The sequence below is a fragment of the Prionailurus bengalensis genome, chromosome B4, assembly GCF_016509475.1.
Source record: "Prionailurus bengalensis isolate Pbe53 chromosome B4, Fcat_Pben_1.1_paternal_pri, whole genome shotgun sequence".
Lineage (NCBI taxonomy): Eukaryota > Metazoa > Chordata > Mammalia > Carnivora > Felidae > Prionailurus > Prionailurus bengalensis.
In genome coordinates this window covers 94175234-94202376 of record NC_057358.1, presented here as the reverse complement: position 1 = coordinate 94202376, position 27143 = coordinate 94175234, and the positions used below count along the sequence as shown (strand labels likewise).

Here is a 27143-nt window from a genome sequence, read left to right as displayed (position 1 = left end):
CAAAACAAATTAGACGAACATTCAACAACGTGGCCAGATCTCAGAAAAACAGAAGAGTGAGGTGGGCGAAGGGGACTACAAGAATTGGACTAAGACCTACCATATAATTAAAATACACAAAATAATAAAACCTTTCCTAAGACATAAAAGGATAGATATGAAACATGTTAAAAAGTCACTTATATGAGGACTGGTAAAAGGTGAAAGAGTTATATGATCTAAAGAGACACCTGAGTATGTATGGGAACTAGTTACAAAGGAAAACAGAAAAATAGTCCTTTAATGAACCAATGAGGATGGGTATGACACAAACTGAGGAATATCATCAACTCAATACCTCAAACATAGCTATCCTCTTTCATAATAAACCAGTTGCTCAAAAATTTAAACAATTTTTTAAACTGTGGTAAAGTATATGTAACATAAAATTTATCATTTCAACCATTCGTTAGTGCACAATTAACAACAGTTTTTCTAAAGTTGTCATTGTCCTTTTAACCTTTGTGTAGGAAGATGATACTACATAAATATGAATAATCATGTTTTGATTATTTTCTACTCTAAAATAAAGTTACAACAGCATCTGGGCATTTATAAAAATAAACATTTATGGAGCACTTACAGGGGAGCCCTATGGGTACCAGATACTATGATCCATCACTGTCATACACTGTATTATGTGTCATACAACGTATTACACATCATACGTTGTATTAATGTCGAAGATTCAAATTTCATTTTCCAAAAGAACAGGGACAAAGATGTAACAGATCAAGTTCACTAAGATTAAATCATGTGAAATTTCTGTTTTCGCTTTAAGCATGATGGTCCAGGAAAATGGGGATCTGGATTTCTCCTGCAGTACTGTCTTTGAGTAGTGCCCTAAAGGATCAGATAGTGCTACACACAGGTTCCAGGACTCCCTGAAGCCTCTAGAAGTAGAAGAAAGACACAGGAGGAAAGCTACACAAGACACTTGTACGTGAAAACTATTGATGCATTGCTCCCCGTCCCTCCTCTTCAGCCAGTGGGTCCCTTTATTTTAACCCTCTGTTTTCAGTTTTCAGGATAAAAACTGACCTAATTAAATCTGTGGGAAAGATGTGTTTGAGGGTGCATGTTCCCCTCAGCACACATTACATTGAAAAAGGAGAATAAATGAGAAAGAGTTATTGATCTGAATAATTCACTTTATAAGCATTTTCCAGTTGTCAGATTAATCTGCAGTGATCACTACTACCTATATCAAAGAGTTCCTGAGAAAATTTGAACGATGTAATCTCTTAAGGCCAAGCAACTGATTTTAAGTTCTTGGCATACCAAGAGGAGCACACCAATATATACTCACTTGAACATTTCATCCTTCAGCAGTCCAAAGAGTATAATAATCTAAATGATGACTGAAAATCCATCGTAAAGATGATCATTTAGGATTTTTTTTTAATACTAGATGCTACTCAATCTTTTCTTATCTACCCAGTAGAAAGCACTCCATTTTTTAAACCAAATACAGGAGTTATATAATTTCCATAGGTGGAAACACAGCTAAATAATCTTTAACTTAACAGCCCCTAATAGAGCTTCTATGAATCCTCTACTGCCCTGAGTCATTTAGGTAAAAGGTAAATGGGCCCCAATGGAAAAAGAGAACTTTTCTTCCTAAAATGGACAAACCCACTCCTAACAATGCTAGGAATGAGTTCCTTAATAATGCTAGGAAGATGCCATGAAAAGCAGTATTTGAGTGTCAAAAGGTGATGACTTTTATCACGTCCTTTTAATCTTAACTTCAAATAAGATGAAATGCATCTTGTTTCAAAATTCTGAGGTAGTAAAAAAGGAGCTAACAAATTTGTGATAATCTTGGGATAATCAAGAAAAATATGAAATAAATATAGGGAAAAGGATTAAAAAAATCAAAAGCAATTAAGCCTGTATTCGACCACATTTGTTTTATTACTATATTAATAATTTCTTACCTTGTGGAATTCTCTTCTGAGAGAAACAGATACAATTCTGTTCCTAAAAAAATTTCAGGTAGAAAAGTTGAAATGTTAGTTTCAAAAAAAGGAAGTCCCTTAAAAATGAAAAGATAACAAAATGCTAATACAGTACATTCAGAATATTATGACACTTGATATTACCAAAGCTTAAGAGATAATAAGTCTCTAATAATAAAAGTACTTTAATATTTTATTAAAATATCTATAAAATTTATAATTTTTATTATTTTTTATTATTACAAAAACACTATTCCACTGATTATCAAATTATTTCTTCTAGGTACACAATGATATCTTGGCACATTTTCATATTCTCAAATACCAGTACTCAACTGGGTTTTACTCTCACCAAGATTTGATAACCTGAAGGGTAGTTTTTAAGTATAATCCATAGGTCACAAAATTCACCTCTTTAAAGTGTAAAATTCAGTGGTTTTTATACTATATTCAGAAAGTTGTGTAACCATCACCACCATATTATAGCAGAACATTTTCATTACCCCAATAAGAAACTCTGTCCTGAAGAATACATTATTTATTTATTTATTTAAATTTACATCCAAGTTAGTTACATGTAGTACAGCAATGATTTCAGGAGTAGATTCCTTAAGCCCCGTACCCATTTAGCCCATCCCCCCTCCCACAACCCCTCCAGTAACCCTCAGTTTGTTCTCCATATCTAAGAGTCTCTTATGTTTTGTCCCCCTCCCTGGTTTTATATTCTTTTTGCTTCCCTTCCTTTATGTTCATCTGTTTTGTATCTTCAAGTCCTCATATGAGTGAAGTCGTATGATATTTGTCTTTTTCTCTGACTCACTAATTTCGCTTAGCATGATACCCTCTAGTTCCATCCACATAGTTGCAAATGGCAAGATTTCATTCTTTTTGATTGCTGAGTAATACTCCACTGTATGTATGTATGTATGTATGTATGTATGTGTGTGTATGTATGTATGTATGTGTATATATATATATGTATATATATATACACACCACATTGAAGAGTACTTTTTTTAATATATGAAATTTATTGTCAAATTGGTTTCCATACAACACCCAGTGCTCATCCCAAAAGATGCCCTCTTCAATGCCCATCACCTACCCTCCCACAAATTTAATTTTAAAATATAAAAGAAGCACACTCTTCATAACACTATGAGCAAAATGTTTGTTTGTTTTTTTTTAAATGTATAGAACAAAGACTGGTAAGGAAAACAAATATCCAAGAATTTTAGGAGTAGCTATATTTGGATAGTGGTATTATAGTGACTCTTTGTCACATGTCTCCTCTAACACTATGACTTTATAATATTACTTCTATGGTTCTTAAAAAGGTACAGCACAGACATACATTTTCTAGAGTCATACACTATAATTTGTACTACAATCCAAAGTAAAAACAGAAATACAAGTTAACACTTAAGAAAATGTCCACTATACTTTTTATTGAATGTTTTTCAAAGGAGATAAAATAAGTATAAATTTAAAAAGAAAATTTCGCCACACTTACTAATCTGGTTGAAAAGCCACAGCTGCATCTTACTTTATGACAAACTGACTGTTTCATCACTTTTGCATCTGGGCATCTACTTCTTAATGGTCATTTCTGAAATAAAGATGTAGTCATTAAGAACACATTATAACAAAAACACAAAATATTTAAGGACAATTTTCTAAATTTTAGAGTCTACAAGAGAGGGAACTATCAAAACAATTCTTGAGCAACCTTCTAATAAAAAACATTAACAGGGCTGACGATGAGGTGAGAAGGATGGAATATAGGCTATCGTCCCACAGGACCAGAATTATACATTTCTGTTACACAGACTAAGTATAAAGATCTATAATTCTTCAGTCCTCAATGCCTTCCACTCACCAGCAGGGTCTTGCAACTCCCTAAGAATGCCATTTACAGACTAGAAAAGGGAAAAAGGAAGATGAAGAGGAACTCTAAAACCCCACATTTGAAAACAATAAATGAATTATACAGGTTTGTCTATTTCCCCTTGCATCTTTTTTTTGAATGTTTATTTATTTTGAGAGAGAGAGAGAGAGAGAGAGAAAGCACGAGCAGCAAAGGGGAAGAGAGAATAAGAGAAAGAATCCTAAGCAGTCTCCATCCCACACTGTCAGTGCAGAGCCTGATGCAGGGCTCAATTTCGTGAAACATTAGATCATGACCTGAGCTGAAATCAGAAGTGGGACACTCAATGGACTGAGCCACCCAGACATCCCAATTTCCCCCTCACATCCATAGAAAGTAAGATCCAGAGAGAATTTTTACTGGTTTTATTTACAGATATCTTTTAAGCACTTAAGGCAATGGTTGCCATGCAGTAAGTGCTCAGTAAATATTTACTCAAAGAATGAATAAACTGACAAGTGATTTAACTTTAATTGATGAAATATTTAATCTGGTAGTATTTCAAAACGGCAAAGTCTCAAAATGCCATTCCCTCCACATATACACCATTGATATCAATGCCAACTACATCATCATTATTGTTTCTTCCCCCAGTAAACAAAGCCCATAATTAAAAGATAAGACATGAGGGGTGCCTGGGTAGCTTACTCAGTTAAGCGTCTGACTTTGGCTCAGGTCATGATCTCACAGTTTGTGAGTTCAAGCCCCGCACTGGACTCTGCAAATGAGAGCACGGAGCCTGCTTCAGATCCCTCTGTCTCTCCCTCTCTCTGCCCCTCCCCCACTCTCTCAAAAATAAACAATCAATCAATCAATCGATGCTACCAGCCTTCGAGGAATTTGTAATTTTGTTTTTGGAATCTTTGGGGAAAACTCCTAAAAGGGAACTGCTAGACAAATGATTGCTAAATGTTGCGGGTGGGGTATTCTTTTTTTTTAAACTTGTATGCTCTTGGGGCGCCTTGATAGCTCAGTTGGTTAAGCATCCAACTTCGGCTCAGGTCATGATCTCACGGTTTGTGGGTTTGAGCCCCACATCGGGCTCTGCACTGACAGCTCAGAGCCTGGAGCCTGCTTTGGATTCTGTGTCTCCCCCTTTCTCTGCCCCACCCCTGTTCATGCACATGCACGCGCGCTCTCTCTCTCTCAAAAATAAATAAACATTAAAATAATTTAATTTAAAAAAATGATCAACAGCTGCTAAAACCATTAGGTAAAAGATTGATGGGAAACCTCATAATGGCTAAATCCAGTCGACAAAACTTGAACCCAGTGATTAATCTTAACATCATTAAAAATGGGTCAATCAAACATTATGTGCAGAAATACTCATCACTATCCATTACGTATTCATCCCAGGAGCTCCAGTTTCAAAAGACATCCATAATATTACCACTTTCAACACTTCCAATCTGACCACCATGGTCCATGCCACCTTAGTTCTCATCTGCATTACTCTAATAGTTCCCTATTCGATCTCCCAGTCTCCCCCTCTGCTCATCTCAACAAGTCAATCAGATTAGTCATTTTCAAAAGAAAGTCAGATCATATCATTCTGCTCAAAGCCTCTAATTGAGTCCATCTTACTAGCCTAAAAGCCAAAACCCTACAACAGCCATAAGGACCTTGGTTTGAAATATCCCTTCCACATCTCTCTAACCTCGTCTCCTACTACTCTCCCCATTGTTCACTCCATTCTCGCCACATTGGCCTCTTTCCTTTCCTTAAACACTTCAAGCACATTCTCACTTCAAGGCCTCAGGACTTGCATTTCCCTCTGCCCAGAAAAGCAGATACGGGTCTTATACCTCCTCTACTTCCTCTAGGACTTGGTTTTTACAAGTTATCAAGTTATCTCATCAAAGAGACAGGTCCTGGTACCCTAGGCAAGCCAAAATATCTGTCTCTGTTTTTCTTATCTGGCATAAAATATGCAAGGAGAAATATTCTGGAGATAATAATCATCTGAAATATGAACATCACCAATTACCATATCTTTTGTGTCTAAACATCTATAAGACTATATTGTCCCTTTTATTTTTTTAATTTTTTAAATATTTATTTTTGAAAGAGAGAGACAGAACATAAGCAGGGGACAGAGAGAGAGAGAGAGAGAGAGAGAAAGACAGAGAGAGAGAGAGAGAGAGAGAGAGACAGACAGACAGAGAGAATCCAAAAGCAGGCTCCAGGCTCTGAGCTGTCAGCACAGAGCCTGATGTGGGGCTCGAACCCACGAACCATGGGATCATGACCTGAGTGAAAGTTGGACACAACTGACTGAGCCACCCAGGTGCTCCTATACTGTCCCTTTTAAAAGATTCTTATGGTCCCAATTTCAAAGAAGTAATAGATATAACCACCATAGTGCGTTTTTTTTCTTTTTTTGGTTTTGTTTTTAATAAAATCATCTGTGCCATAACTCTAGGAAGGAGTAGTAAATGATGTGAATTAAATGACTCTCATTAAAAAACAACTAGCAAAATAAATGGCCCTTTCCCCCCACTCCTTTAGGGACTTCTGTTTGGGATTACATTATAAAGTTCCAAGTAATTTCAAAGTTTAAACTACTTTCGAATTTGTTATCTTTAGGCACCGTGACCACCAGAAAGAATCAAAAGAACTAACTCTAACATGACCAGACTAGCTATGACATGGTAGGGATGTTTGAACTTAATTATTTTTCTTTAAATAAACAAACTCCCCCTGGGCTAAAGCCTACTCTGCCTTTTAAACATCCTGTGGCTGGCAAGCTTCAGAATCTTAAGAGATATAGCCAGGGGACAGAGAAAACAGCAAGTATGACTCAGTGATCACATTTAATAGTCTCTGAAGACCAAAACAAAGATACCAGTTCTGGCAAGAGTTCTCTAGAATTGCCCAAAAACTGACTTATCCACATACCTTTCATCTGAACAATCCTTTTTCACTTAGTTTAATGTTCACAAAGCATTTGTTATGTGCCTATCAAACCTTAGGTACAAAAATAAACCAAGAGTACAAGAAAAAAATCTGCAAGGGTTCTAAGAGTTGGATGATGAAATTTAATGTTAAAATCTGCTTTGTTTAGGGAGGGAGGTAAAGAGAAGTCTGAGTATTTTTGTGCCGAAATACCCCCACTCATTTAGAAATCAGACTTTAGCAAGTTCAACCACTTGAAAGAAGGCTAGTGATATTAAAGTAACCTTTCTTGAGCAACTTCTGTGCCAGATATTTACATTAGCTCACTTAATTCTCAGAACTTCTCTATGGGAAAGGTATTAACAAAGTACCCAGAGTAGTTAAACAACTTGTCCAAACCAGAAACAGGTCCAGGATGCAAGATCTTTCTTTCCACTATTATAATCTGCAGTAAAATAGAATAAAACTATTAGTCACAAATACCCCATCCGTCCTATAGGAATGACATGTAAATAAATCCAGGCTGCTCATTTAAGAAATGTGTTCCATTCTCCCAAAGTTGCTTTAGGTAAGAGGACAAAAGGGCAAAGTTCACTGTTATACATTAGTAAGAAACCTCTGGCATTAAGAGACGAATCAGAAAAATATGCTACATTTAGGTCTGAGGGAACTGAGTAAATTAGTCATACTACAGTCACTAATTAGTATTCATTCACAATGATTAACCTGTATCACCTCTAAGTCACTGATGGCTGTTTCATACACTCTGAGAAGTCAAGGAAGAAACATTAAGATTTATTGAGTACATAAATGTTTTTCCACATAGTTTCTGTACTTTTGGGGATGTTTGAAACATTTCTCTCGCACGATATAGGTATATGGATACATACAAATATATGCATTAAAGTATCCCATTAATTTCTTAAAATTTGCAACAAAATTATTAGTTATGATTTCTAATTTTCCTTTTCTAGAAAATTCTCTCATGTGGAACACCTTAGTTCCTGACTCCATGGGATGACCCTTATTGGCCTCAGTTCTTTATACTGAACAGAATCTGATTTTTAATGAGTCTTCTATCAGAAAATTATTTCTCTCAGAAATGTTAATTTATTATTAGGTGTACCCACTACCTAGGACACAGTAAAAGTAACATACCTATTGTAAAAGAAAAAGGCCAACTACTTATCAGGACACATCACCCAAGAAAGGTAGCCTTGCTTCACTAATGTCCTCAGTTATTTGGAGAAAGTGAAAATTCCCTGAAACAAATTATCCCCATTGATTAAAAACATGCCATTTAAACACTGTACTCCTTTACAGAGAAGAGACTCAACAGATTGATGACCTAAAGTTTCCAAAGGCCTAAATACATATGCTAGTCTTCTAAATACTTAACTGTGACTTGAGAATTTTCAGCATAAATTAACACTTAAAAATTATCTCTCTCACAATTTTAATTCATTGCACTGATAGGAACAATGAAGGGAAAGGAAGAAAAGGCAAGGATACACTCTCCCCCAGGGCACTGATAACAACCTTATTTTTTAAAAAAGAAAAAAAAAAAAAAACCTTAGGATTTTAGTGTTTCTGAACAACAAAATACTTTGTGTGCAGACCTGTCATTAAGACTATAAAGAGAGGGGTGCCTGGGTGGCTAAGTCAGTTGAACGGCAGACTTCGGCTCAGGTTATGACCTCAGGTTTATGAGTCTGAGCCCCACATCAGGCTCGCTGCTGTCAGCATGGAGCCCACTTCAGATCCTCTGTGTCCTTCTCTCTCTGCCTCTCCACTGCTCACTCACTCTCTCTCATTAAGTAAACATTAAAAAAAAAAAAAAAAGACTATAAATAAAGATAATGGGTTTTGAGGTCAATGTTGGGGGCATCACCTACAGCATTTGCTATTTTGTTTTATATTTTAAGAAAATGGAAGTGCATCACATACAGAGTATTATTTCTAAAAACCTTATCATAAATACAATGTCTCCTTACAGTTAATGTCTGCCTCTTTCTCTGTCCTTTCCCCTGGCACTCACACACACAGCATGAATTACTGTTATTTTTTAAAACTTTCGTTTTGTATACAAACATGCTACACACATGCTGTCCATGATATAAAATGTATTTCTTAATAAGAAACAATATGATATCTTAACATGGGATTCTATGTAGAACATCAAGGTGCATTTGAGTTAATTTTCTTCTGTGTCTTCAAAATTATACATAACAAGGAGATTTATACAAATCTAAATATCATAGAGTGTGTGGCTTTATTGTTTTTTTGGGAATTTTATTTTATTTTTTATTTATTTATATATTTATTTTACATTTATTCATTTTTGAGAGACAGAGCAAAAGTGGGGGAGGGGCAGAGAGAGAGGGAGACACAGAATCCAAAGCAGGCTCCAGGCTCTGAGCTGCCAGCACAGAGCCTGACGTGGGCCTTGAACTCACAAATCGCGAGATCACGACCTGAGCCGAAGTTGGATGCTCAACCGACTGAGGCACCCAGGTGTCCCATTTTGGGGGAATTTTAATACTATGCACAATAAAATATTCACTATGTCTTGGTATTAAAGCAGGTTTACCTTCGGTACTATTTATTCCAGAGACTTAAGTTACTTGAATACTGAAAGACCTCAGTATTTGGTATCCTCTTCTTGAAGATGCTGTCCTCATATGTATGTGTCCAGGAACTGTCACCCAACTCCACTAACTTCCTCAAAAGTGGAAACACTTTTTATAATACTCACTTCAGCCCTTTTCTTTTCTAGGTGATAATCCATAATTTCAAAAATAGAAGTCAACCAAGAAGAGTTACAATTTTTTTTCTAAATTCCTACTTATCTGTTAGGAGAAAAATACCATCTCCTTTCTTCAGTAGCTCTGGTGGGCTCTAAATATTTTTCAGCAATGTATTGGAGACATTTTTTCCCACAACCAAACTCTAAGATAATTTCTCATGATGGGTATTGTACAAGGGACAAAAGAAAGAAGGAATGTCTTCAACTAGTTTCCAGCAAACTGAAAAACAGAATTCATGTCCCATGAAAAGACTTCAATAAATCCATATCCCGAAGCACTCAATACAACTATACCTGTTTTCTTTGAACTACAGCTATTTAATACCATTTCTCCTAAAAATCCACAAAACTTTGTTACAGCCATCAGAAAATTCAAAGGAATTCAGTGGCCCTCCATAACTTCTGCCTCCTTCATGATACATAAAGAACTTGCTTAATATTCTATATTTAAATGGCATGTAGGGGAGAAGATGCTAGGAAGGAGGGTGAGAAAGACAAGCCTCATAAATTGGCCATATTAGAAATAACAGAACAGATTTTGAAAGTAGGGGGAAAAAAACTGTGAAATCATTTTGTATTTTACAGGTGAAGAAACTGAAGCAGCTTATAAAAACTGAAGTTCGTATTATAAATGGTATTTCCCCCCAAAGCTACCCATTCCAACAAATCTACAATAGGAATTTTTTTTAATGTTTTTATTTATTTTTGAAGGATAGAAAGAGAGAGAGCATGAGCAGGGGAGGAGCAGAGAGAGAGGGAGACACAGAATTCAAAGCAGTTTCCAGGCTCTAAGCTGCAGCACAGAGCCCGATGCGGGGCTCGAACTCACGAACTGTGAGATCATGACCTGAGCCGAAGTTGGATGCTTAATTAACCAACTGAGCCACCCAGGCACCCCTACAACAGGTATTTAAGGTTAATGCATACATAGCATAATCACAATAGACTGCCATACTGAAGAGTTTAAAAGAATGCATGAATTCTGAGTGTAGTATATTAAGTTAAGGGAAATTAGAAATGGCCTACATGTCCTTTAGGAAAGAGAGAATTGTAGTAAGTAACCGGTTTCCTTGGTGCAGCTCTTTAAGACAGTCTGGGCTTGATGGATCGCTCTTCTGGCCCAGGATGATGTTTCTTAAAAGATGACTAATTAAACTCACCATTAGCTAATGTCCATAAAGATAAGAAACTGCCTGTATGCCAACATCACATTTTCAACCGGTATCTTAATAAAAGGACTACTGCCCATTTGAGGGTTGCTGGTCCACTAAAAATATTAATAAAAGAGGCATAAATCTCAAAGTAAAGTAGCAGAATAGCAGAATAAACATCAACTGCATTTATACAAAAATCCTTTGTATACAGCCAGCATTGGACCAAAACAAGAAATTCATAGAGAAATAAGAGTTCTCAAATTAAAATTTATATCCTAGGAAAGATCAGATGGAGGTAAGGACAAAAAACATAGTATATTCAATATTAAAAACATAATACACAAAGAGGACAAAAATCACTTTTAATTTCATGGACATTGAACTTACATCATGTATTTCTCTAGCACCTCACCCACATTTAGACTGCCTACAAGAGTATGTGTGTCGAAGGGCACTTGATCTACTCACTTTCACAAAAATTATAGCTGCCCATTTAGTCCCAAAGGCACAAGTGAATAAAATAACATTATTATAAAGTTCTATTTTGGTAGCACAGAAAAATCTGCAGGACAGACAGACTTGTACTAAAGGAATAATTAACAAGAGTTGTGGTTTATGAAGAAATACTCTAGCTTCGCTGACATCATAGTAACTATGGGAGTTTCTCTTTATGACTCTTCCCCCCAAACCAAGTTGGATACATCCCAAGTTAAATAACAGCTCCTGTTTATTACTCCTAGATATCACATATTTTTTTTAGCTCTAAAATAGAAGTACATAAGTCAATTGGTACACAGGCTGGCACACAGGCTGAAAACTTACTGTTTAGAGAGTGCACAGATTCCAACTTAAAACAATTTTTTAAAAAGGCCGCAATGATTTTCCTAAAACAGAGGAGGGAGTTCCACTGTTTGTCAAGCTACCATTACAAATAACCATGGACACAAAGAATGCTGCTTACAGGATAACATATGTGTCCCCTCCCCTTCCTTTCATATGTATTTGTCTCTCCCTGGTGTGTGTGTGTGTGTGTGTGTGTGTGTGTGTGTGTGTCAGAGAGAGAGAGAGAGAGAGAGGCAGAGAGAGAGGGGAGGGGGAGAGGGAGAGAGAGGGAGAGGGAGAGGGAGAGGGAGAGGGAGAGGGAGAGGGAGAGGGAGAGAGAGAGAGAGAGAGAGAGAGAGGTTTCTCCCTTCCTGCCTCAGTCTTGGTCACTCTTTGTCTCCTCTCCTTCTTGTCCATCTGTCTCCCTCACACTCAGTAATTAGCTTCCAAGCACTGATATTCAGAAATAAAGCACTTTATCAGAGTGTGTAGGCTGTGGCAAAATCACAAAATGAGAAATTACAATTCACAACATGAGAAAAAGAAAATATTCAGTCAGTTGACAATAGATAATTAAAGCCACAAATTTTCAACTTCCTTTAAAATGCCTAAGTACATATATATATATATATATATATATATATATATATATATACCGTACATAGATTTTAATAAATTGAGTAGAGTCAATCTAGCAGATTTATTCACAGGATTTTGAGCTAAATACATCGGGGAGAAATTTTCTAAAAAGAGTCCATTTAATGAAGAGGATGAGCACAGGCTTTGCGATCATGGCTCGGAGTTGGGGTCTCAGCTCTGAACTGACTTAACCGTATGATCTCTCTTGGCCTACTTCACATGTAATGTTGTGAGGATGATCTGCGTAGTGCTTGTAAGGCACTTAGCATGGGGGCTGCCACACAGCGAGGGCTCAACACATGTTACATATAAAACATCAGACGCAGTGGATGTTTATCATTCTTTTTGTCTGCCTAGCATCTGAACTGTCCCTTAAGTTTGGGATCTTCCCCACCTTATGATCTCAGAAGGTCAAATAGTTTTCCTCATCTTAATTTTGAGACTCCCTCCCCCCCATTTGTGATTTCAAAAGGTTAAACATTTTCCCACATGTCCTATACATATAGGACATTAGCTCTGCCAAACACACATGCCCAGCCCAGACTATGAATAGGCAACTAGCGAGCAGGAGAAAGAGAGACCAGAATGAACTCTCTCTCACATTAACAGTGGAGTAACTGCAGCAAGGTCAAGTCCAGGGCAGAGGTGGCAGCACTTAGAGTCATCCAGGGCTAGCCGCGCCACTGGGGCAGGCTGTGGCGTCTGTCAGTCTGTCTCTAGATGCTACCAGCATCCTCATGGGAATCATTGTGCAATGTGATTTTGGGCATTGTTTCTGGCTGCTTAGCCCTGAATACTGGTTCTCTAACCCTGGAGCAACAGTTTGATGACCCCCTGAGCTCCACTCAGTATCCTTTTAAAATACCCGATATGTTTGAACTGGTTTTTACTGCCACCAAGAATTCCTACTGACAAATCAGGTAAGGGTAACATCCATTTTCACTCACCCCACCTCCACATGAGAAAAAAAGACTACTTTAAACCTCACCAGAGACACAAAAGTAGTGTTCACTTTCAACCAATTGATTTATCCTGTGAGGTCTTAGAAATCTTATTTTTATAAATTTTATTTTTTCCCTTTTTTTTTAATTGAGAGAGAGAGAGAGAGAGAGAGAGAGAGAGAGAGAGAGATGTGCACATGCACAGGGAAGGGGCAGAGGGAAGGGGAGAGAATCTTAAGCAGGCTCAAGATTGTGGAGCCCAATGTGGGACTTGATCTCACAGTTGTGAGATCCAAAATCAAGAGTCATATGCTTAACGAACTGAGCCACCCAGGCACCTCAATTACTTTTATAAATTTTAGATAATCATTTTCCTAATGTAAAAAATGAGAAATACCTAATCAACTTTAGATTTATATCAAAGGAATACAGTCAATAATAAGTAGTGACATAAGAAAATGCCTACATGCAAAGAGTAACTATCACTGAGATAACAAATTATTCTAACATGCCTAAAACCATCCTGTATCTACTCTCAACAGCTTTCTTCCCAGTAGGAGCTACTACTCACTTGAGGCTCTACAACCAAGGCGCTCCCTCTGTTTCTAAGGGTCATTTTAAAGTCAAAATCTTAAAAAGTATTATCTAAAGCCTTAAATATTCCTCTCTTTTGTGTGAACAAATAACTCGGTAAAATATCTGCATTTAACAAAAGTATTTGATTCTCTGTTAAAACAGCGCAGCACAAGTAGGTACCTGAATCCCACAGGCTGATTTTTCAATATGTAAAACACACTCTTCTTCTTCCGCTAGATTTCTCTGCAGGGCTATTTTACAGTTCAATAATGCTTTTTCCACTGTTTAAAATGCTAAAGCGTAAATATGTTAATTTTATGACTAGCAGATATAAATGTGATACAAGGTTTGTGAGGAGGGTAAAACCAGGGGACTAAATGTGTTTTGTTTTGTTTTGAATCTCAGGAGCCAGTTACCATTATAGAGTTGAAACTATGCTTTAATGACTATAAAAACAATCTAAACAATCAAACATAGCTTTAAAAAAAACCTGAAAGTCTTTTTGGATTAAAATTTAGAACAAATAAGCATCTGGAAATGTATATTGGTATCTACTATATACCTAACATATTAAAAGTTAGGAAGAAAAAAACCTGAATTTTGGCAGAGCTCTGTGGGGGAAGAATGAAGGCCATAGAGTTTTAGCATTCATGACAATCATGCCTTAGAGCTATGTTAAGGACAGAAGTAGTTGAGGCCATAAAAGTTAAACTACTTGCCAAAAAAACCTATCTTCTGATTTCTAGCTGAATGATGTCATTAAACTATCTTCAGCTTGTCCTTCAAATTGAGTCAAAATAAAGTTAGCTAAACACCATATGGTATTAATTCCTGGATTTAACAATAACAAAAAAATATTAAAGCCAAGGCAAGTGATTTCAAAATCTAACTGCTAATACTCTTTTTAATATAAATAAGGATTTAATTTATGATACTTTATAAATACCCTGGACTTATCAATGTAGAAAAGGTCATCACAAAAGGCTTTTTATAGTGTCCATAACTTCATTTCTATAAAACTTCCACAATTTCTTATAAAGTGAAATCACTTTTGCCTATGTTTCATTAATCATTAATTAATCATTAATCATTGCTTATGATTCCATTAATCAACAGCTATAATTTATTATTTATAGTTTACTAAAAATGAGTAGGCTCCACAGCTCAGTGGTTAGAGCCCTGGTCTTGTAGTTTACTGCATAATCTCATAACATAACTTATACCTAAACAACATAAATTTAAATGTATGCCATTTAACAACAACGACAAATTTTTTCTGGTTGTAATCCACCCATCCTAAAAGAAGACCATAATCCCTTACAGAAACGTTCCTTTGCATTTGGTTGCCTTATACTAAACATAGTAGGAGATCTCTATTTAGGGAGTAAGAAGAAAAAGTTTACACAGAACCTAACTCTTCTTGGGGCTTGGTCAATTAAGCATCCAACTCTTGAATTCAGCTCAGGTCATCCATGAGCTCACAGCTGATGAGATCAAGTCCTGCATCAGGCTCTGCATTGACAGCATGGAGCCTGCTTGGCAGTCTCTCTCTCCCTCTTTTCTCTCTCTCTCTATCCCTCCCACATGTACATGCTCATGCATGGGTTCTCTCACAAAACAAATAAACTTAAAAAAAAAAAAGAAGAAGAACCTCTTCTTTAAATGAGGCACATTCAAAAAATAAAATGAGGCACGTTCAAGTTAGCCTTTCAAGTTGGCCATATTTGTGTTTCATGAGAGGCCTAGAAGAAACAGGACTAAAGAGGGCCTAAGGCTATTTCTAGAATAGTACTCTATTATGAGTAATTTCTGCTATCAAACAACAACAATCAAAACATTTAATTTTTTCTTTTTTTTAATGTTTATTTATTATTCTGAGAGACAGAGTGCAAGTCGGGGAGGGGCAGAGACAGGGAGACACGGAATCTGAAGCAGGCTCCAGGCTCCGAGCACTGTCAGCACAGAGCCTCATGCGGGGCTTGACCTACGAACTGCAAGATCATGACCTGAGCTGAAGTCAGATGCTCAACTGACTGATCCCACTCAGGCGCCTCATCAATCAAAACATTTTAAAAGGAGGCAGATGAGAGCTAACAAACTCCTATCAAAATAAGGTGCAAGAACAAAAAATACTTGAAACCCAAAAGAGAAAAGGGAGAGAGTCTGTATATAAAAAAACAAAGAAGGGACACCTGAGTGGCTCAGTCAGTTGAGTGTCCAACTTTGGCTCAGGTCATCATCTCACGGTTTGTGAGTTCCAGCGCCACATTGGGCTCTGCACTGACAGCTCAGAGCCTGGACCCTGCTTGGGATTGCATATCTCCCTCTCTCTCTGCCCCTCCCCAACTTGTGCACACACATGCACACATACACACACTGTCTCTCTCTCTCTCTCTCAAAAATGAATAAACTTTGGGGCACCTGGGTGGCTCAGTCGGTTGGGCATCCGACTCCGGCTCAGGTCACGATCTCGCGGTTCATGAGTTCGAGCCCATCATCAGGCTCTGTGCTGACAGCTCAGAGCCTGGGGCCTGCCTCGGATTCTGTGTCTCCCTCTCTCTCTGCCCCTCCCCTGCTCATGCTCTGTCTCTCTAAAATAAATAAAACATTAAAAAAAATTTTTTTTTAATGAATAAACTTTCAAAAAAAAAAAAGAAGGACACCTGGGCGGCTCAGTAGGTTAAGCAGGTTAAACTCTTGGTTTCGGCTCAGGTCATGATCTCACGGTTGGTGGGTCCAAGTCCCAAATCAGCTCTGGGCTGACGGTGCAGAGCCTGCTTGGAATTCTCTCTCTTCCTCTCTCTCCACCCCTCCCCCACTCGTGCTATCTCTTTCTCTCAAAAATAAATAAATAAACTTAAAACACAAAATAAATTTAAAAAGAGAGAGACAAAGAAGGCTTACAGTAAATATGGCAAACTCAAGGCACATATACAGTACTGCTACTTTCCCTCCTTCAAAACTGGCTGATATCGGTAACAGGTGACAGCTCCGTGGTGCTTGGCAAAGGTCTCAGAAACCTCTAGATGGCTATTCCAGAGCAATGGGAGTTGTCAGACCAAACCAAACCCTGCCAATCCCGGTTTAGATGGACTAGAGGAATATCACAGAGAAAAACCATTAAGGAGGGAATGAGTGTAAGGAAAAACAGTAAGAGCTGCAAGTATCTACTCAAGTGGGTTTTTTTGGTGTTTGTTTGTTTGTTTTTCAGGTTAGAGTGTTTCATTTAATCCTCACAACGAACTTCATGCTACTACTATTAAGACCATTTTATAGACAGGAAAAAAAGCCTGAAGTTTACAGAATTTTAAACAACTAACCTGCCAGAGCCTTACATGCAGTAAGTAGTGGAACTGGGCTCGAACACAGACCTGAGCACTTTACCATTCTGCTTAAGGGACTGTGGAATTCAACAATTGACCTAACCCTCTATCCATCCCCCCGACACGTAAATCAACCAGAAGAGATTTTTTTTAGTACAATTTTAATTATTTAAGTAATACCGTGTTTCAAAATTAAAGCCTGAAAACATAATGGATGTACCATAATTCAGATCTTTTTTTATTGCTTTTATAATTACTATTTTTAATGAACACCCTATACATAAATTTCTGTGCACATTTTTATTCCATTTTTACGGTATTATAAATGGAATTCTGGGTCAAAGAGTGTGAGTACATTCTGCTAGGACATCTGATTTTAATATTACTGAAATGATGAAGGGATGATGCCTCCTTGAGAAAAACAATGATGCCTTCTTCTCCCTTGCATCCACAACACTTAGGTACACAAGCACGTGTTTGCTAAATGCCAAATGAAGGAAGTTTCTCTTCCCTTAGCACACAGTCTCGGAAAGGAGATATGAGAAGACAACAATCATGCCAAATGTCAAAGTCATCACTGAGCTGCGTAAAACTCTTCTTAGGAAGAAAAGAGCATGAACGTGGACACTGCTAATACATTTCTGTTGAAAAGAGTTTGGGTATCTTATAGTTAAAGAACACAGAATTTTAACACGTATGTAACACATGGAGGACGCTATTTCTCTGAGTTTAAATTATTATCTAAATGCCATAATCTACTATTGTCCATGAACATCATTTCAAAACATGTTCATATACAAAATTCAAAGAACTAAATATCTTAATAGTACTAAATTTGTCATTTTACTTTGATTTTCTATCAAAAAATCATCATCTATTATCATCAGATTCTAATGATATTATAGTAGGTAATCTCCCCACAAAGATGAAAGAGAGATTCACTACAATGTGCCAGGCACTGATCTAGCACTAAGTATTAATTTAATCCTCACAACATTACATGGTAGATATTATTATTATCTCTATAGGTTAAAAAACAAATGAACCACAGAGAGGTTAAGAAACTTGCTTATTTATTTGAACCCAGGCATTCTCACCACACCTCTAATCACCACCCACAATGGACCCCCTGTAACGAGCAAAAAGCACTTAACAGTTACTGGCACAGCTTTCAGTGGACACTGGTGATAAAAGGGCATGATGACAATATGCTTGCAGAAAACAGGAAGTTCAATCAATCCACATGGATTACTTTCTCATTTAGTAAATATTTATTACCTATTATGGACCAAAAACTGTGTCAGAATGTGGGAGTGCTCTCCAAACCTTGTGGAACACTAGGTCGAAAAAAGAAAGAAGGCAGATCATATAATGTAGATATCTAGTGTAGACTGATCTAATGTAGCTAGAATAAAATAAAATTATCGACAGGTGTTATGGCACAGAAGGAGCAATTAATTCGGCCAAGGGCACTCAGAAAAGTTGCACAGAGGAGGAAATACCTCAACTCCACCTCGAATAACAGACTTTTACAGAAATTTCTCGGTAACAGTCTACCTCCTCAAATCACTCCCCACAGAAGGGCCAGGTTCTCACCGCTATGAAAACTGTTGCACAGCACAGAATATATCTTAGCACAGTGGACCATCTTGCGTTTGCTAAGGACAGGGGAGAGGATGATGGAATAGGTTTGAGGAATCAGATCCTAGCCAACACACTGGGAACCAGACATAAAGAAGGAGCACATCTATCAATCCTAATTTTATAGCCAATACAGCTATAAAACTGCCTTCATTTGTTTGGCACACCTGTATCTTACTTCCTCTTTTTTTTTTTTAAACTAAACTTTAAAAATGAGAGGAATGTTAAGCAAGTTAAGCAGTTAAGCAAGAATGACCTTGACTCCTTCCTGAAACCTCACTTAAAAGGTCAGAAAAAGTATAAAACCCATTAAGAAAAACAGTGATGAAAGATACAACAACAAATTAGAGAAGTCAACAATATTCTGGAAGCTAGAAAAGGAGAAACGTGGTAACTAACCTAACAAGACCAAGAAACTCGAAGCCTAAACCCGAGAGGAAGAAGCCATCAAGAAGCAAGCTGATAAAGACAGAAAGTAGAATGGTTGCTAGGGGCTGGGGTGGAAGAAGGCATGGAGAGTTACAGTTTGGTAGGTACAGTTTCAGCTTGGCTGATGTAAAAATTCTGAAGACTGATGGGCAGTGTCGTGATGACTACAGAACAATGTGAATGTACTTAATACCACTGAATTGTGCACTTTAAAATGGCTAAATGGAAAATTTTATGTTATGTACATTTTATAATATTACCACAATAAAAAAGAGAAGTAAGCGGATTCATGCTAGCTAAAGTCAGGCACTGGAAGCATGATGAAGACAAAAATGCAGCATGAAAGCTAGAAACAAGAGATGACAGGCTGGAAGTTCACTTCAGTGCCTTCCTCCCGAAAACCAATATTCTCCCCATGTCTGAAGAAAGAAAGTCTAGAGATCCATCTCTGGAGAAGATGGAGCACAGACCCTGATCTTAAGAACACAAGCCACAACTGAGAGCAAGACAAAATTCCTTACTCAAAACAGGAAGAATTATGTGAAAGTCTGCATTCCATACAGGATATAGAAGGCAGTCTCCAAGAAGAAAACAGAACTAAGATTACCTGATGTATCCAGCCGTGTTGAAAGCATCTTAGATCTGTCAGAGAATTGCAAGTGGAAAATAATAGGTACATAAAATTTTAAACTTGGATAATTACTTGAGAAAACAGTAAGTTGGACAATAAAGGAAATGCAATCATAGTGAATTTTGTAACTCAGCTGTGAAAAATATTTGCACAGTCATAATAATTAAAATACTAAATAAAGAAGTTACCCAAAAAAGCTGATATCCTATAATAGGAACAGGACAGAAAACGAAGTTTACGTCAGTGTTTGCAGGTAGTAGATTAATTACAATGACTAATCCTCATTTTTCTCAGAAGGAAGTTAAAATGAACTACTACTAAAATGAACTACTATTAAAACGAAAAGCCAACACAAAGCAGAACTGTATTAAAAAAATACAGGCAAATATCAGAACAAAAAGCTAAAAGAACTGAAACTATGTTCCTCTAAAGATTGGGAATTAGAGGTAAAAAGAGGACAGATGGGCAACTGCTGTTTGTTTATAAGCACTGAAATGTTATTCAACTTTTCCAACTACATATACAATTATCACTTTAATTAATTAATTAATTAATTAATTTTGAGAGAGAGAGAGAGAGAAGGAGAGAGAGAGAGAATCCCAAGCAGGTTCTGCACTGTCCGCACAGAGCCCAACGCAGGACTCAATCTAACAAACCACAAGATCATGACCTGAGCTGAAATCAAGTATCAGACTCAACCAACTGAACCATCCAGGAGCCCCAATTATCACCTTAATTTTTAAATAAAAATGTAAAGAGGTAAAGCAGATTTTGTCATGTTAAAAAGACCTAAAATGAATACACGTCATTTTTTCAAACTATGTATTATGCTGATTTCTGTTAATTCTTAGAATTTTCAGGAGTACTGAGGTCCACAGTACTAAGTGTCTTTCTTATAACACAATTCATGAACTGATACAGTATGCAATTCACCAGAGAAATACTTTGGGCATGTAGCAATTCTAAAGCCTAACTGTTTAAAACTACTCCATAAACATAGTGTTTTATTTATTCCATTCCCCCTAAGAACATACATTTGGATATATTTATACAAAAGCTTATATTATTTGTAACTCTTGGGTCCAATCCAAATTTTGACATTTTCAATGGCTAGCATTTGTAAGCACCAGTAATGATAGTGTTGAATTTACATTTAAGTCTGAATGCCAAACAATACAAACGGACAAACTGAAAGGCTACCCTTATGGAAAAACATACAAAAAGTACTAACTATGCAGAAGAAAACAGGAAACAATCTTATCTGCAAGAACTGTAGCAACTTGCAACTTTTTAAAAGTCACATTCTTGTGGGCACAAATTCACCAACTAAATATAATCTAATTAACATATTTCTTCTACACAGTCAAAACCAAGAACCTCATTCCAGAAAAAGAAAATGCTTCAAAGCACAAGATTAAAACTATGAAAACCTACATCAGAATCTATTAAATTTTTTTTAAAAAATTAATGAAGTTCTTTTCAAATAAAGATAAAAACAATGAGACTTGCTTTCCCTTTCTAGTACTAATGGACTATGCTGATTTACAACACATAGCTCAATTTCATGTCCTGACTATATAACAAATGTCCAAATATAAACAACTATTAGAAAGGCTTAAGAGCCTTAAAATCGTAGACAATAACCCCCCTCCCCCTTTTCCATGGCTTCAGTTACCTGTGGCCAACTGCAGTCCAGAAGCAGATGATCCTCCTGACACAGTGTCAGAAGGTCGATAGCACCAATGCTACATCACAATGCCCACGTCACGCACTTCCCTTTATCTTAGCACGTACTCATTTTATCATCTCACATCATCGCAAGAAGGGTGAGTACAGTAAAGATATTTTGAGAGAGACAACATTCATATAACTTTTATTACAATATATTGTTATAATTGTTCTATTTTATTGGTTATTGTTGTTAATCTCTTACTACGTCTATTTCATAAATTAAACTTTATCATAGGTATGTATGTGTATAGGAAAAAACATAGTATATATAGGGTTTGGTACTATCTGCGGTTTCAACTATCCTTGAACATATTCCCTACGGATGAGGGGGGCTACTGTATGTTATATTATTTACACTGAACCCCCGTATAATGAAACAAGAAATAGAGTCGGACATACAGCAACCAAAGAAAACCTCAAGTATTTATCACTGAGTGCCCACATGTCAGGGAACATGAAAGCAACATGCATAGGAGACAAGACTCTGCACTCAAGGAGTCTGAAATTTAGCAAAATGCAGAAAAAGTGTGAAGTGTGTGTGGTGGGGCTGCCAAGAACTAAGATATGAAAACAATTCATGAATATAAAAGAATGAAACTGCTAAGTATTAAACTATAAAACATAAACAATAATAAATTTAGAGAAAGATAATAATTGCCTTGAAAATAGAAACAGGCATTGAACTGGGCCTCAAAGAAGTAGAACAGCATTTGAAGTGCTGTATCCTTAAATTTTTTCACAATGAAATACTGAAGGCAAATGCATGCAAAATTTCAAAAAAGTGATCTGAAAGAGAACTGACTCAGAAAAAGGAAAATAAACGAAATAATAAATACAGGGGAAAACTTTCCACGAAGTAAAACTTAACCAACAACCATATATCCTGTATATCAATAAAGATAATAAATATTATTTTGATTAGTCTCATTCCATTATTTGAGGAAGAATAGGAGTGTTGTAATCACACTTCCATAATGAGACAAACAAAATTTTGCTTAGCAACAAAACTATGCAAGGACAGCTGAGATTTCCTGATTCCCAGTCCTATCATCTACCCATTATCCTACACACAACTTTACATGGTAAGTATTTTACAAAGAACTGACTTCATTATCAACCTCAATCTCCTATAACAACCCAAGTATTAATGCTATAGCCACTATAAAAAAGAAACAATACCCATTTTTGATTAAGTATGATAAAATACACAATAGCCAAATGGGTCTCACTTAAGACCATGAAACTTTCATGACTCGAACCATGGTCTTTCCAGTAAACTGAGATATGCTACCATTCTAACGTGTCCTCTAACCAGCGGGCCATTCTAATGGTCAGTGAAAGGGAGAATGATGCTCGGGCAGCAAATTTCACAGCTAAAGTTATGGTATCAAGGAATTCCTATACAGAATTTTTTCAGTTTTATCTAAATTATTTGGGTTGTAAGCTGACAACTACATAAATAGGGATTAAAAATCAAAGAAGGGGCACCTGCCTGGCTCAGTCATTAAAGTACGTGACTCTTAATCTCAGAGTCCCCCCACACTGGGAGTAGAGATTACTAACCAAACAAACAAACTTGAAAAATGCTTAATATGGGAGTAGAGATTACTAAATAAATAAACTTGAAAAATTAAAAAGAAAAATACTTACTATACCTAAATGAAACACTGTAAAATAATATTCATGAAATGCACAAGTTATTATGCCATATGGTTATTAGTCACAGACTTATAAGCTTTCTCAAAAATTACAATATTACTTTTTATACCTAAACTTTTCCCTTCTCTAAACTAATATGATTTTATTAGCTTCCCCACATCTATAAATGATATCCATTCTTACTAGTGTATCCCAAACTAGATTAACATTCATCACAAACTGAAAAACACTCACCAGTCCAGCAGGAGTCATGGTCCCTTATGTTCTCTCTTACTTTCTTCTGTTTCTCCAGTCACCAAAGCAGAAGATTCTCAATGCTTCCCCATTACACTGCCACCTGAAACACCCCTGAGCAGTAGCCAGAAGCTCCCTCCTCCATCCACAGAAATCCGCCACTGAATTAATTGATCTCATTTACTTAGTATACAAAGGGTGTGGGCGTCTGGGTGGCTCAGTCGATTGAGTGTCCAACTAGATGTCGGCTCAGATCATGATCTCACAGTTTGTGGGTTCAAGCCCCACACTGGGCTCTGCACTGACTGGGCAGAGCATACTTGGGATTCTCTGTCTCCCCCTCTCTCTGTCCCTCCCCTGTTCATGCTTACTCTTTAAAATAAATAAACTTTTTTAAAAGCAACGGGTATAATTAAGTTTCTTTTCAATATTTTTATGTGTGTTTATGTGTGACTGAGAGGAGCAGGGAAAAGAAGTCTTGAAAGGAGGCACAAGAAGAGCCAAGGACAACCTTCAGTCCTCTAAAGTAGCTGTGACATAGTACACAAAGCAATGTACCTGGAGTAGAGGACCAGAGTCTTAATCCCAGATCTGCCACTTTACTACATCTTAGTTGAGTGACCTCCTTCTAGTATTTCAACTTGCCATGTTTAGCCTCCAATAGCACATCTTGGGAACTACCTGAACTTAGCAGAGTCTTTGATGATGATGATGATGATGATGACGACGAGGACGACATTGACGACGACAATGATGATAAAGCAAAAGGAGAAGAAGCAGAAGCAGCAGAGGTAAAAGAAATAGAAACATAGAAATAGAAATAGATATGGTGTAGCTGATGGTGACAGTAGTAAGCTTCAGGAATTGGTCAACATTTGAAGGCTACAATATCAAGAGACTGGAGGATCCTATGATTCTGGTTAACTGACTTTAAAAAAGCATGAATTGTTGTGTAAACTGTAATTTAAAATCGTATTTACTTAATCAACATTTATATACTGTTTATTATATGTATCACTAACTATTCTAAGCACTTTACAATTTATTTAATCTTCATAATAACCTTTTGACATAGGTACCAATATCCCCATTTTACAGAAGGAGAAACTGAAACACACAGGTATTAAATTACTTAGCCAAGTTACTCAGCTAAGGGGTGGAGTCAGGATTCAAATTCAGGTAATCTGACTCTCAAATCCATGCTCTTACTCACTCTACTAAGCAGCTATGTAGCTGTGGATGGTTATTTCCACTTACTTCTGGATATATTGTCTGATTTTTAGCACACATCTTTCTGCGTACATCTGTCTTAGATTAACGTTTAACATTTTATTCTCTGAACCTATCAGTAAGGAAATAATAGTGGGTATCAAGAACAAACCAGAAACTGAGATCATTGTTTAGTCAATCATATACACAAAGTCAATAATAATAACAATTACTAAAGCACTAGTCTTCCAGGAATTTATTATTTTTAGTTTTCTGAAAATGTATCAGTTCATGTGTCATGCACATACACAAACACACAGAACATGGACATGAACATGTATTAAATTATTAGTCTGTTTCAATGATCATCTGTTAGACTAGTTGAATATCTGACCAACAAAATATACCCTAATGGATACAGTTAGAAACCATTTAATTTTAGGAACATTTCACTGATAATTCTAAAAAAGTCTACATAAACTTCCATATCTTACTAAAAATTAAATTATACAATTTTTAATTGCTGCCACCACAAAGTTTTATCTAATAGATGAGTATAGTATTAACATTAGTCTCATTAAATATATTTAATAGTTCTTAATAGTATTATACCTTGTTAAAATAATTTCCCCTAAAGAACATATATCAGCACTTCCCAAATTTATAAGCACAATTATATTTGTAGTACCATTCTAAAATATTGTATAAACTAGAAAGAGGACTAAAAGTTAACTGTAACTTTACGAAGGACCTGAGATCAAACCAAATGTTATACAACCCAATTAAATCAACAAAATCAAATATATTCTTTGGAACACAGAACCACAAACCAAACTTCTGGAAGTCTTATTAACATTAAGACAATAAACTAAATTTGAAACAATTCCCAGAAGTGTTAATGCTAGATGTGACTCTTCTCCATGAGGAGAAATTTATACAAAATAAGCATGTCTTAAAAGCCAACTCAAACAGTGTTAGGGTGAAAATAAAAGACATCTGAAGACAACTTTACTAACATTAGGAAAAAATTTTAGGTTAAAGTAGTATAAAAAGATTAATTGAAGAATATACGAAGAGAAAAGAAAACTTAATGAAACAGAACGGGTAGGAGTGTTCTTATTAACCAAAGATGAAAATAACAAAGAAACAACAACAAAAACAAAAATCAAGGAACTCATGTGCAGAAACATTTTTTGGAATTTGCATTGAAAATTAACAATACAGAGTAATCATCAGAAAATATGAGGTCCCATCTAAAGCCTAAAAGAACATATATCACATTTTTCTGTGCATATTCAATTAAGACTTTTCCTCCACTACAAATACACAAAAGGTTTTTGTTGGTACAATTTACTATGCCTATTCTCAGCCCTAGGATATTTTTTTACCCAATCTCAAATTGGAAATGGGATGCTATCTGTCCTCAAAATGTCGAGTTACTGGCAGAAACACAGTTCCATGTCTAATAAAACTTTCATGCTCCACTACAAGTCTTTTAAGTGGTATTCTTGTTTATGTGTAACTAAGACCACCTGTGTATTTTAAAATATAAATAAAAACTTATGGGATATACTGTTCACTGATTCAATGGATGTGAATTTTCCCCTAGTCTCAGAATACAATCTTAGCACTTATCACTAAACCCTACTGTTAAACAGATTAATTCATATTATATGTATCTCTCATTTCATGGAAATTAGTTTTCCAAGGTTAGCTACACAGTGAATTCTACTTTCCCACCACTGAAAAAGCAGACAAATGTTCCCACAGAAATATACTCCCAATACATAAGCCAAAAACTGTCTCCTGCAAAGGAAGGTTGATACTTCCTTTGCTCCCATTTCCTTACTGGTAATATCAGGTACCATACGATATCCAGTACCTTTTAGGAATGGAAAGTGGAAATGTGTTAAGAGTTAGAAGATTTCTACAACCAGATGCACAACTTAGGAAGCATGGAATTAGAACTGGTTGTCCATTTACTCACATCAGACTCTGTGATTCTACTCTGATGATGAAGGGAAAGTTTTATGTGTGTGTTTTTAAAGTTATAACAATATGCATTAAACCAAAAAAGACATTTTTACATTATAAGAACTTTTCTACCTGAAAAAAATGTATTTTGTAATGGGATGCCATTGTTAATATAGTAGACAGGTTATTTTCCTCTATAAATTACACTTTGTTTCATTAGTCTTCCTAAATAAACTCTCATTTCAGTCTCCTAAATAAACTCTCGTTTCAGTTCCCCAGATCTATGCTTTAAATTCCTTTAGAAGCTCTGTATCTTAAAATATTAGTAAAAACTTTTAATACTATTTTCATGGCGGGGGGAGGCAAAAAACCCTTGGCAATCTTATTTCTATAAAATAGCTAAATTCTGGGCCCCAGGGGTGAAGGAGGAATTGAGAACCTATCCTTTCACTCTGCTTCCTCCCCTGAACCACCATTCCCTATCTCATTCCTAGCACTCAAGAGGAAAATGGAGAAACACTGCTCCACCACTTTGGCCACTTCCTACTA

At 36.3% G+C, this 27143-nt stretch overlaps 1 protein-coding gene across 2 annotated transcripts in view; it reads right to left on the bottom strand.

The window, feature by feature from the left end:
- FRS2 (fibroblast growth factor receptor substrate 2) overlaps positions 1–27143 on the bottom strand; it is a 114727-nt gene that overhangs the window by 57839 nt on the left and 29745 nt on the right. For both annotated transcript variants that reach the window (XM_043564976.1, XM_043564977.1), the window contains exons 2-3: positions 3514–3609; positions 1980–2022 (exon numbers count right to left, since the gene is read on the bottom strand). The gene's annotated coding sequence lies outside the window, so the exon portion shown is untranslated. The remainder of the gene's footprint in view (positions 1–1979; positions 2023–3513; positions 3610–27143) is intronic.